This window comes from Dipteris shenzhenensis, unplaced genomic scaffold (genome assembly GCF_047967505.1).
Source record: "Dipteris shenzhenensis isolate YYH24624 ecotype China unplaced genomic scaffold, Dip_SZ_1.0 scaf0340, whole genome shotgun sequence".
In the NCBI taxonomy this organism is placed as follows: domain Eukaryota; kingdom Viridiplantae; phylum Streptophyta; class Polypodiopsida; order Gleicheniales; family Dipteridaceae; genus Dipteris; species Dipteris shenzhenensis.
This window is the reverse complement of record NW_028239646.1, coordinates 43,264-55,000: the sequence shown is the minus strand read 5'-3', so window position 1 is coordinate 55,000 and position 11,737 is coordinate 43,264.

Below are 11,737 nucleotides of genomic sequence, written 5' to 3'. Positions count from 1 at the left end.
CGGCATACGGGTGTGGGAGAACTACCTCATTACTGAGAATCTCGAATGTGGATAATGTAAATCTTCAAAGATACTATCGGTTTCTACGATATATATTATGAGGAGGTACCTCCCCCTCCCCTGACGTAAGTGAAGTATTATCCCTATTGAAGGGAGGTACATCATCTAGACTATCTTCTATCCTACTGGAAATGGATGAATCTCCCCGGGTGGGATTTGAACCTACGACCAATCGGTTAACAGCCGACCGCTCTACCGCTGAGCTACCGAGGAAAGTGGCAGATGATTCAATCCCATATACTTCCAGAGACTCTTGTTCCTTGAGCCGCCCCTTGATCTGCAAGACGTTAACCACTCGAAGACCCAAAGCTTTCTTCGAGACTTCATGAACCTCGCGTACACCCTAACTCTCATTATAGGAAGAAGCAGTAATGATAGCAATCCCTTTTGCCTTCTCGGATAGAGCCTACGAATCGGGGGGGGGGCTGGTGTGGAAGATCTCGGTCATGGTTGATCTTGGTCGTGATTGATCGCCCCCCCCCCAACCCCAAGATGCATATCGATCGATCACCAATCACTAGTTTCTATTTCTCCTTTTCCGGAAAACATAGTAGAATAGTCACAGGATACTTATAGAGGTATAAGGAATATCTTGGAAAGGAGAAGAAAAAAACTCTTAGGAGACAAGAGAAACGAAGGCAGTTAGCATAGAATAATACCAATCATCAATCCGAATGAATAAGAAGATACTCTCCCGCCCATGGAACCCCACGATCCGTATCGATATCAATAATTGCAGGCGGGTGGAGGATCCATAAACTTGAATCCATAAATGGAATGAATGAGTCTACGGGGGGAAAGTATGGATAAGGGGTGAAAAATGAAGAAAAAAGGGGAAAGAGAACGTGAGGGGGAGGGGGGGGGAAGTGGGGGATAGTCGGGATGAAGAAAATGAATCGGAGCTTTGCGAAACGAAAGTAGCAGTTTATGGAAAGGGTGGAATTGGTAAGTCAACAACAAGTTGTAATATATCAATAGCTTTGGCGAGACGCGGAAAACGGGTATTGCAAATTGGATGTGATCCGAAACATGATAGTACTTTCACCCCCACGGGATTCTTGATACCTACCATTATAGACACTTTGCAATCGAAGGATTACCACTATGAAGATGTGTGGCCTGAGGATGTCATTTATAAGGGTTATGGCGGAGTGGATCGTGTTGAAGCAGGGGGACCACCTGCGGGAGCTGGTTGTGGGGGATACGTAGTGGGAGAAACGGTTAAATCATCGAAAGAATCGAATGCTTCTTATGAATATGATACTACTCTATTCGACGTTTTAGGGGACGTAGTCCGTGGAGGTTTTGCCGCTCCATCGAATCATGCGGATTATTGCATTATTATCACGGATAATGGATTCGATGCCCCTTTTGCAGCAAATCGTATTGCTGCGTCGGTTAGGGAGAAGGCACATACCCACCCATTGCGATTAGCAGGTTTGGTGGGGAATCGGACATCTAGGAGAGATCTCATTGATAAACATGTAGAAGCCTGCCCGATGCCTGTGCTGGAAGTGTTGCCTCTCATTGAGGACATTCGGGTCTCGAGGGTGAAGGGGAAAACATTGTTTGAACGGCTGAATGTCAATCAGATCTCAATTATGTTTGTGATTTCCATCCCAATGTGGCGGATCAGATATTGTCTCGACCAGAAGGGGTTGTGCCAAGGGAAATTCCAGATAGAGAATTATTCAGTCTGCTCTCCGATTTCTATCTGAATCCCGATGGTGGGGGGCAGAGGAATGCCCAGCAAACTCAACAGGATATTCTGCTTGATTTTACGATGATTCGAAACCGAAACTGCAAATTTCTTGTATGTGTACCCTTTCTGAGGAAACCCTTTCACGAAGACTCCCGAAACTCTCACTTTTGAATGTGAAACCGGAAATTATCACACTTCTTGCCCCATTAGTTGTGTGGCTTGGTTATATCAAAAGATCGAAGACAGCTTTTCCCCAGTGGTAGGTACAAAGACTTGTGGTTATTTCTTACAGAACGCTCTTGGAGTTACGATCCTTGCGGAACCTCGTTATGCAATGGCAGAGTCGGAAGAGGGGGACGTCTCGGCCCAATTAAATGATCAAGGGGAATTGGAGAGAATTTGTATCCAAATAAAACGAGATAGAAACCCTAGTGTCATTATTTGGATTGGCACATGTACCACGGAAATAACAAAGACGGACCTAGAAGGCATAGCACCCAAGCTAGAAAACGAACTTGGAGTACCAATTGTAGTTGCGCGGGCCAATGGATCGGATTATGCTTTTACTCAGGGAGAGGATACTGTATCAGCTGCCACGACGCATCGGTGTCCGGAATTTGACATATCTAGACACGAACAGAAACAGGATTTAGTTGGGGGTGTTGACACTGCGACGACGGAAGCGGGGGGGCTAATCCGGAGGGACGGAAATTAAAGAATCATGCTTCAGTTCTTTTTGGATCTCTAACTTCAACTGTAGCTTCTCAACCGAATCCGGAATCGAAACGTCAATCCATTCAGGTATCGGGGTGGTTACCCTCCCAGAGATATACTGAACTTCCATCATTAGGCAAGGGAGTGTATGTTTGCGGCGTGAATCCCTCTCTGAGCCGTACAGCGACGACTCTGATGCGGCGTCGTAAATGCCAGTTAATTGGAGCACCTTTTCCTATTGGTCCTGATGGGACGCGTGCTTGGATAGAAAAGATTTGTTCCGCCTTTAATATGGAACCTCAGGGTTTGAAGGAGAGGGAGGATGAGATATGGAAGAGTCTGAGAGACTATCTTGAGATAGCAGCTGGTAAATCTATATCTTTTACGGGAGATAATCTATCAGAAATTTCTATAGCAAGATTCCCAATTCGCTGCGGAATGGTTGTCTACGAAACAGGTATTCCCTACATGGATAAACGATATCAAGCTGCCGAGCCATCTTTCTCACGAGATACTTGCAAAGAGATGGGTACACTCATGCCACGGATCGTGGAAAAACCGGATAATTATAACCAGATACAGCGTATGCATGAATTAAAACCTGATTCAGCAATTACTGGAATGGCTCATGCCAATCCTTTAGAAGCAAGAGGTATTGATACAAAATGGTCTGTCGAGTTCACCTTTGCCCAAATCCATGGATCCACTAATGCGAGGGATGTGCTTGAACTTGTTACTCGTCCCCTACGGCGTAATAATAATCCGGGGCGTCTGGGTTGGAGTAACCTGTCGAAGCAGATGGTAACAAATCACTAAATTATAGAATTATTGGGTGACGGGAAGTGACCATTGAGGGAAATGCATAGAGACGTCTCCAAATTCTTAATCATGGGATTCTGTCTCCTCATGATTAAGAAATCCATCGACTCCTTTCCGAAGGAGTTGCTGTGCTAGCTACGGGAGTGGTACGGAGAGGTTGCCGGCACTCTACGGGAAAAAAAAAAAACTGAAAAATATGGGAAGGAAATAATTATGAACGTAGAAAGCGTTCAAATGTCGTTGTATCTACTGCAGGTTTCGCTGCTTACTCGGGTGAAGGTGGCAGGTCCACCTATAATATTCGGACTATATTATGGATTACTAACAACATTACCCGTTGGACCCTCCCAAATACTATCCATAAGAGCTTTTCTTTTGGGAGGGAATCTTAGTGGTACCGTCGCTTTGAGTGGTTTGATGATGGGATAGCTACTAATATTTCTGTCAATATTCTGTTCACCTCTATATGCATTGATAGTGAAACCACATGTTGTAACTGTCCCAATAGTACCATACATGTTATTTTACTGGTTCCGAACCAAGGATTTACCGGATTATCGAACTCTACGTCCGACCAATTCACTCAGTGACTTTCGAATCGGTAATATATTCTTGGATAGTTTCATTTTCCAGATTTTAAATCCAATTCTTTTACCAAGTCCCGTATTGGCGAGACCAATTCACCTATTTATTTTTCGATATAGCAACAACATAACATTTCTGATTAGTAGTTTCGTGGGTTGGTCACTCGGTCATATGTCATTCAGCTACTTGTCCAGATTACTTCTGGTTCGCGTAGAATATGATTCACCCATACTCTACCTGCTGATGAAACGCGTCATTTACAAAACTTTTAGTATTGTTGTTCTCATTAATGTACTGGTTTATTTGGGTAAGGCTCCAGTACCTCTCTTCACCAAGAATTTTGAAGACGAACTTGTCTTGCTCGATAACAATCTCCGGGAGTTGTCAGATTCGATGCTATGGATTTTCAAGTCGTGGCCCACGTCCTTGTTCGACCCATACAAACCAAATCGTCCTTTACGATATATAGAGAATAGCCGATTCGGCGGCGATAGCTTAGTGAAGAAGCAAGTATCAAATCACTTTTTCAGCAAATGTTTGACTAGTGGAAAACAGCGGTTGGCTCTCACGGCGTTACCCAGTTTGTCGATCTTTGGAGACCAGTTAGGAACCTCGTTAGAGGATTCGGATATGCCACTTCCAGCTCATCATCTGCATGAAGACTGGATTTTGAACCAATTCAGGAAAAACAAGGATTTGAATAATGAGTTAAAGGACCGAATTCGATTCCTAGACACCGAGCCTATCTTCTGGAAAGCGATGGAAAGAAGGACCGGATTGGCTGATAACGGAGGTGAATTACCTAAGATTTATGATCCATTTTTGAATAATTCATGTCGTGCTAGGATTCCAAACTCGGATTCATTCTGGATACTGTCTGATTCATTGGCATCGCAAGCGGTTGACAACAACGAGTATGCCAATGAATTGAATTCCGGTAATAAGATTCGGGATTGGGTGTCTATCAGGTATAAAGAGTTGAGAAGCAATGAGATTCCTCTTCCCCGGGAAGCATTACCTAAAAATGCTTTGCAAATATTTATTTTCATGTTCGAAACACCGGATGATGCCGTGATTGAAGATGTTGTGGGAGAAACAAACTATTCAGTTTCGAAGGGTGATTCCACCCCCGTAACTTGGGATCAAGTCTTCAAATTTTCTTCATCTCCGACAGAGTTAGCTTTATTCTTCACCTATCTCAGAGATGATTGTGGTGCCTTCGATTGGATCCGCTTGCTAGACGTACCTCTAATTGGTGGGGAAAGACTTGACTCTTCAAAACAAAAAATACGTTCGATCCTCGAGATTGAGGAACTGTCGGAGGAATTGGCCCGCAATACTCACTTAATATATGATAATAGGTTCGATGTCGCGGGTGGGTCAACTGATATTCGTAACAGAAAGTTAAAAAATTTAGCAATCAGCGTCGGGAAGACGCGGCTGAAAACACGCAGACTGGTCAAACGTTTTGCAAAAAGCTCTGATTTTCGTCGGAAACCTATAAAAGGCTCTATGCGCTCCAGAAGACGTAAGACACTGGTTTGGGAAGTATTTCAAGATAAGGCACATTCACCTCTCTTCTTTAGATTAATGGAACTACCCACTCCGTTTCGATTTCCTGCCGGAGAATTAACTGGTGTAGATTTTGAGGAATCGGCCGGTGACGCGAGGAGAGAAACTAGTACCCAACCCGAACAGGAACTAATATCTCTTTCATCCTCGAGAGAGGGGGAGCGAGCGAAATCCGACCGCCCAGCTATAGCAGCTAGGTTCGATGTGAGTTCCATCCACACGGGGCGGGGTTTATTATTGGTTATGCAATCGACTCTTCGGAAATATGTGAAACTGCCTGTATTGATAACACTCAAGAATTTCGGTCGTATTTTATTTTTTCAAGCTCCCGAATGGGATGAGGATTGGAGTGAGTGGCGCAAAGAATCCCACATCAAATGCACCTACGACGGCGAGGGATTCTCACACACTCGTTTACCCGGTCGTTGGTTGAAGGAGGGTCTTCAGATAAAGATTTTGTATCCTTTCCGGTTGAAGCCTTGGCGTACTCGCGGGAGGAGGCGCCCAACCATTTTGGAAAATGATATGAATCCCAGGTATCTCAAGACTCGGGAATCGGGGAGAAAAAATAGATTGAGGCGAGGAAAATCTCCATCTAGCTATTTAACAGCTTGGGGATTCCAAACAGATGTACCTTTTGGAACTATTAAGAAAGATCCCTCCTTCTGGAAACCTATCCGGAAGAAATTGATGAGAATTTTGAGACGTAGTCTCGCATTGCGGACTAGGCAAATGCGTCGTCTCTACTCCAAATTGGGTGTATCCGCAAGGTTTCCATTGGGGAAATTGAATTTCCTTCGTAAAATTGAAGGGATTTGGGAGAATTGGAGTGGAACCGATTTTGTTGGGGGAGATATTCCAAATGATACAGGGACCGGGTGGAAAGAGGGGCCGTCACACGGTGAACCAGGTACTGGTGGAATAGATGAAACATCAATTCCCATTGATAATAAATCCCGATACTTTGCGGGTACCGATGATGAACCAGTAAAAGATACCGTTGGTGGATCCAAATCCGAACCCGAATCAGACATGCATGCATTCAGAAATCTGTTAACCGAAGGGGTTGGCGGGGGTGGGCGTAGCACCAAATCACTCCGTTTTAGTAAACCGGGAATAGATGACAGACTAATTAATACAAATCTGACTATTTCTTTGAGATTCCAAACGAAATTAGTCAATATTCAGGGAATTTATTTGAGATCCCGCATATCGGTCGCAGAATTGTTTGAGAAGTATCTTCTACTAGTAGCGGGATTATTTCGAAGAGTCAATAGAGCTTTTGCTCATTATCTCGACAATTTTGCTAGATTTCGGGTGCAACTGGTGAAAGTGACGAATCAAGTTGGTGGGGTTCATGGGGATGCAAACCACCCAATTCTAGCTATTTCCGGAATTAGGGAGGGAATACCGCGAGTTATCGATAATCAATCTATAGGATTACCGTCTCAGGCGCACATTCACGACATTCTGTGGCATGTAAGCATGAAAAACAACCTGGATTTGGATTCTTTGATGGAAATTGCGGAAGATAGCAAGGATGCGGGGTATCTCGATAACCGGAAGGGATGTAAGGATAATGAGAATCTGGATGATGCTTCGGAAGATTGGAATTATCCGCGCGGTGATCATGGTTGTTATCCGAAAGGGGGAGGGGAAACCCCAGAATTTTTTGATGGCGGTAAACATGACGGGGGAAAGAGCGATTCCGTGGGATGTCCCGATGACAGAACTGGCGGGATTGTACGTGGGTATGGTATCGATGAACATATTAATAATTTTGCTACGATGCGGGGACTTTCCAAACAACTTTGGGAATTGAATGCAAATGATTTGGGGAGTTTGTTAGGCTGTCCCGACAAGTACAACCTGTCATTGGAGTTATGGCAAAAAATTGCACCGAAGAGATGGAGATCGGACATCGAAAATTTATATGGATTCAGAAGCATCGGGGGAAGTTTTCTCGCCGAGCATGAATATGTATTTCGTGATAGACAAAACGATTATTCCATATATACTGAAACCCCTTTCCTCAGAGATCGAGTGAGAAATATCAATAAACGTCGTAAATACAGTTATTTGTTACATAGTTTTATTGATTCCTCACGAGATGTAGATATACAAAAATTTCCGGCGGGGTGGAATGCGGCGATAAGGGAAACTCGTTTAGGGAATCGTATCAGAGAACTTATTGCAGGGAAGGGAATTTCTCATCCACGAATACTTGATCCGGAACGTGAGTTGAATCCGAAATCCGATTTGGTGTTGTGGGTAATTCCGGATCCCGCGGAAGCAAAGGATGTATACGAAACAAGATCGAAATTTGTACCTGGGACTTCTATTTTGTGGGAGAGGGTTCCCGCTACCCCAAATGAAAGATTTCAGAGATTAGGCACGGATTACGGGTTACAGGAAGAAGAGATTGATTCGGATGAAATACTTCTAAGAGAGAGGGGGAGTCACTATTATATTTTTCAATGGAAATGGGAATCCGAAGCATTAGAAAGAGAATTATAAAGACTGAGGGATTTGATATCTCTCATCAACGTATTAGAAAATGAGCAGGATCTTACTTCCTTCTGTGTCAATATGGGTATAGATTGCGATTTGTTGAATCTTTTTCTCAACGAAGAGAAACGCGAGATTCTAGATGATTTGTTTGTTATTTCAGCCCATCGTTTACCGCGAATATTCGATGATTAGATTCTCATGTATAAAATGGTTAGTATCCCACTGAAATTTCGAAACAGATTCAAAAGAAGATTGAATAGAAATATATTTGGCGGGTGCATGCTGCGTTTGTCACTCATCAATGGGGAGAGGAATAGGAATCGCTCCTATCTCCATAACATCGAAGATCTCCTGCTTCCGAGACATCGTCGCAAATCGCGATTTCTCAGATCCCTATTGATTTTGAGCTCCGTGAAATCCGAAAGGGACCCTTTGGGCTACCCTTCTGGAGTGGAATGGATGAACAAGAGTGAAGAGTCTAGCGACCTGAGTGGGACTCAGAAAATCAAACGTTTCCTTTGGCCCAGTTATCGCTTAGAAGAATTAGCTTGTATGAACAGATTCCGCTTCGACACAAATAATGGAAGTCGATTTGCCACGCCCAGAATACGCATGTATCCCATTATTTGAGACGGGGGGGAGAATACGTAGATTCGACAATTTGCTCGACTAATATTACTAACATCTTGGTAATCTCAATCAAGTGTGTGATAGAAGGAGGGGCAGATACCTACCTTACTTATCAGATGCGGAGCTGTAACTACTCGTTGGTGGGAAACAAATTCCCACCGATAACCGAATCTATTGAGTGACGATTTCCCCGATTATAGGAGTATTCATCTCCCTCGCTCGGACCAATACTACCCGAATTAGTAGGCAAATCCTATACAATGAATTCGATAAACAATTATTATTACTACTATTACGGATAAGGCTATATCTACCAATTCGACGTTGATTTGTGAGAAAGGGGATACAGGGTCTGCTGAGTCTCAAATATGCTACTTGACCGATCAAGTCTCGAAACTCACTTCTCATTTGAAATCACATTCCAAGGATTACTCCTCTCAGAGGGGTTTGTGGAAATTATTGGGAAGACGCAAGCGTCTCTTAATTCATTCATCCAAAAAGGATCCGACTTTATACGATAACATAATAAGCAACTTGGGTATTCGGAGATTGAAGAGACGCCGATTCCAATTTATAGAAATCCAGTTCTACCGAAGCTAGGGTCTGCAAAAATTACCAGGAACATAATTCATGGGTATACCTCCTACGAAAGTGGATCCAGTTATAGTGAGTATGGGTCCCCACCACCCGTCGATGCACGGTGTCCTTCGACTTATTGTTACTCCAGACGGTGAAAATGTCGTTGGTTGTGAACCAATACTTGGCTATTTACATAGAGGGATGGAAAAAATTGCTGAAAACCGGACGATTCTGCAGTATCTTCCCCACGTGACGAGATGGGATTATTTAGCCACCATGTTTACCGAGGCAATAACAGTGAATGCGCCGGAGAAGTTGGCAAATATTCAAATACCGAGAAGAGCTAGTTACATACGAGTTATTATGCTCGAGCTAAGTCGAATAGCTCCCCACCCGTCATGGCTCGGACCTTTTCTGGCGGATGTCGGTGCACAAACCCCTTTTTTCTACACATTTCGAGAAAGGGAAATGATTTATGATTTACTTGAGTCTGCTACGGGTATGTGAATGACGCATAATTATTTCCGCGTCGGGGGAGTAGCGGTAGATTCACCATATGGGTGGCTAGATAAATGTTTGGATTCCTGCCACTATTGCCTCTCAAAAGTCGATGAATATGAACGACTTATCACAAATAATCCTATATTTCTGAAACGAGTGGAGGGGATAGGTGTCACTGGTAGGGAAGAAGCTATAGATCGGGGCTTATCCGGACCCATGTTGCGAGCCTCGGGGATTCAATGGGATCTTCGCAAGGTGGATCACTACGAATGTTATGACGAATCGGATTGGCGGATCCAATGGCAAACAGGAGGAGATTCATTGGCCCGTTATTTGGTACGAATCGGCGAGATGAGAGAATCCATAAGAATAATTCAACAGGCCTCGAGACTCCTTCCGGGAGGTCCATATGAAAATTTGGAATCTCGACGCCTTAGTCAGCAACGAAAGGAAATGGGATGGAATGATTTTGACTATCAATTTGTCGGTAAGAAATCCTCTCCCACTTTCAAATTACCTGAGCAGGAGCATTACGTAAGGGTGGAAGCTCCCAAAGGGGAATTAGGGATATTTCTGATTGGAGATGATAGTGTTTCTCCCCGGAGACGGAAGATTCGTCCGCCTGGCTTCATAAATCTGCAAATTCTCTCTCAATTGGTAGAAGGAATGAAACTAGCCGATATTACGACAATATTAGGTAGTATAGATATCATCATGGGGGAGGTTGATCGCCGAAACGGCAATTGGTACAAAAAATTTCGAGGAACGCGTGATTGACTTATTTCACAAATTGGGAGTTTCGAGAGATTCTTCCGAATTGATTTGGATTCTGATTTCCATTCCCACCCTTATCGTAGGAATTACAGTAGGAGTATTAGTTATCGTACGGCTCGAGTGAAAGGTATCTGCGGGGGTACAACAGCGTATCGGACCTGAATATGCAGGTCCTTTGGGAATTATCCAATCCCTGGCCGATGGAGTCAAGCTCCTACTGAAGGAAGATATTGTTCCAGCCAGGGGCGATACTTGGCTATTCAATATTGGACCAGCTGTGGTAGTCATACCAGTCTTTATAAGCCACTTGGTGATACCCTTCGGGCAGCACATTATTCTAGCTGATCTGAGTATAGGTGCTTTCTCTTGGATCGCCATCTCAAGTATCGTTCCCCTAGGGCTACTTATGGCAGGATATGGTTCAAATAATAAATATTCCCCTCCAGGTGGTCTTAGAGCTGCTGCTCAATCAATTAGTTACGAAATACCCCCAGCCCCATGTGTACTATCCATATCCCCACGTGCGACTCGCTGAATAAGATTGATGGGAAGAGGGTTATTCCGATATAGAGATTCGGAATGAAGAATCTTTCACTGATTTGACAGAACAACTGGATAGTCATCTGGGTGAGATCGAACAGCGTCTTGCAGCGAGTGAATCGAGTCCCATCCCCCATGTACGGGAGTGAAAGCATGTCCGAGCAGTAAACACTGTTTGCCCCCAGGTACGGGATAGATTTACAGGGCCTGAAGCGGGGACAAGAAGGGACTGAACCTCTTTTCCGGGATTGAGCGGGAGTGGATGGTCAGGAACACTAATATACACAAGAGATTTGTGAGAAGGGTGGAGAAAAAAGTTGCATAATAAAATCTCTTTTCTCTTTAATTGGATAAAGACTTAGCCTCGGTAGGGATGACTAGGTAGTACATCTTGAAAATCCCAATCCCGAGTATATTCCTATCTACTTAGATTATGACTATCCGGAACGAAGTAATCCTTTCAACGGTTTGATTTTTCTGCCCCTGGCGGAAAAAATTATTGATATATGCGAGTATCTCCTTTACGTAGTAGTCTCAAGAGGATTGGGATCATAGGAATCCTCAGGCTAATCCTCTTCTCGGCTGAAATAAAGATAGGTAGGGATCCATCTATGTGGAGATATAAAAGAAGTATCGGTAAATCCCATTCCACCGAGAAACGGTGGAAGATTCCGAATTATATCAAAAAATAACTGAAAAGGTTGAGATGGATTCAGAAGCTATCACTCCCTGTAGCAAACAGAATCCCAT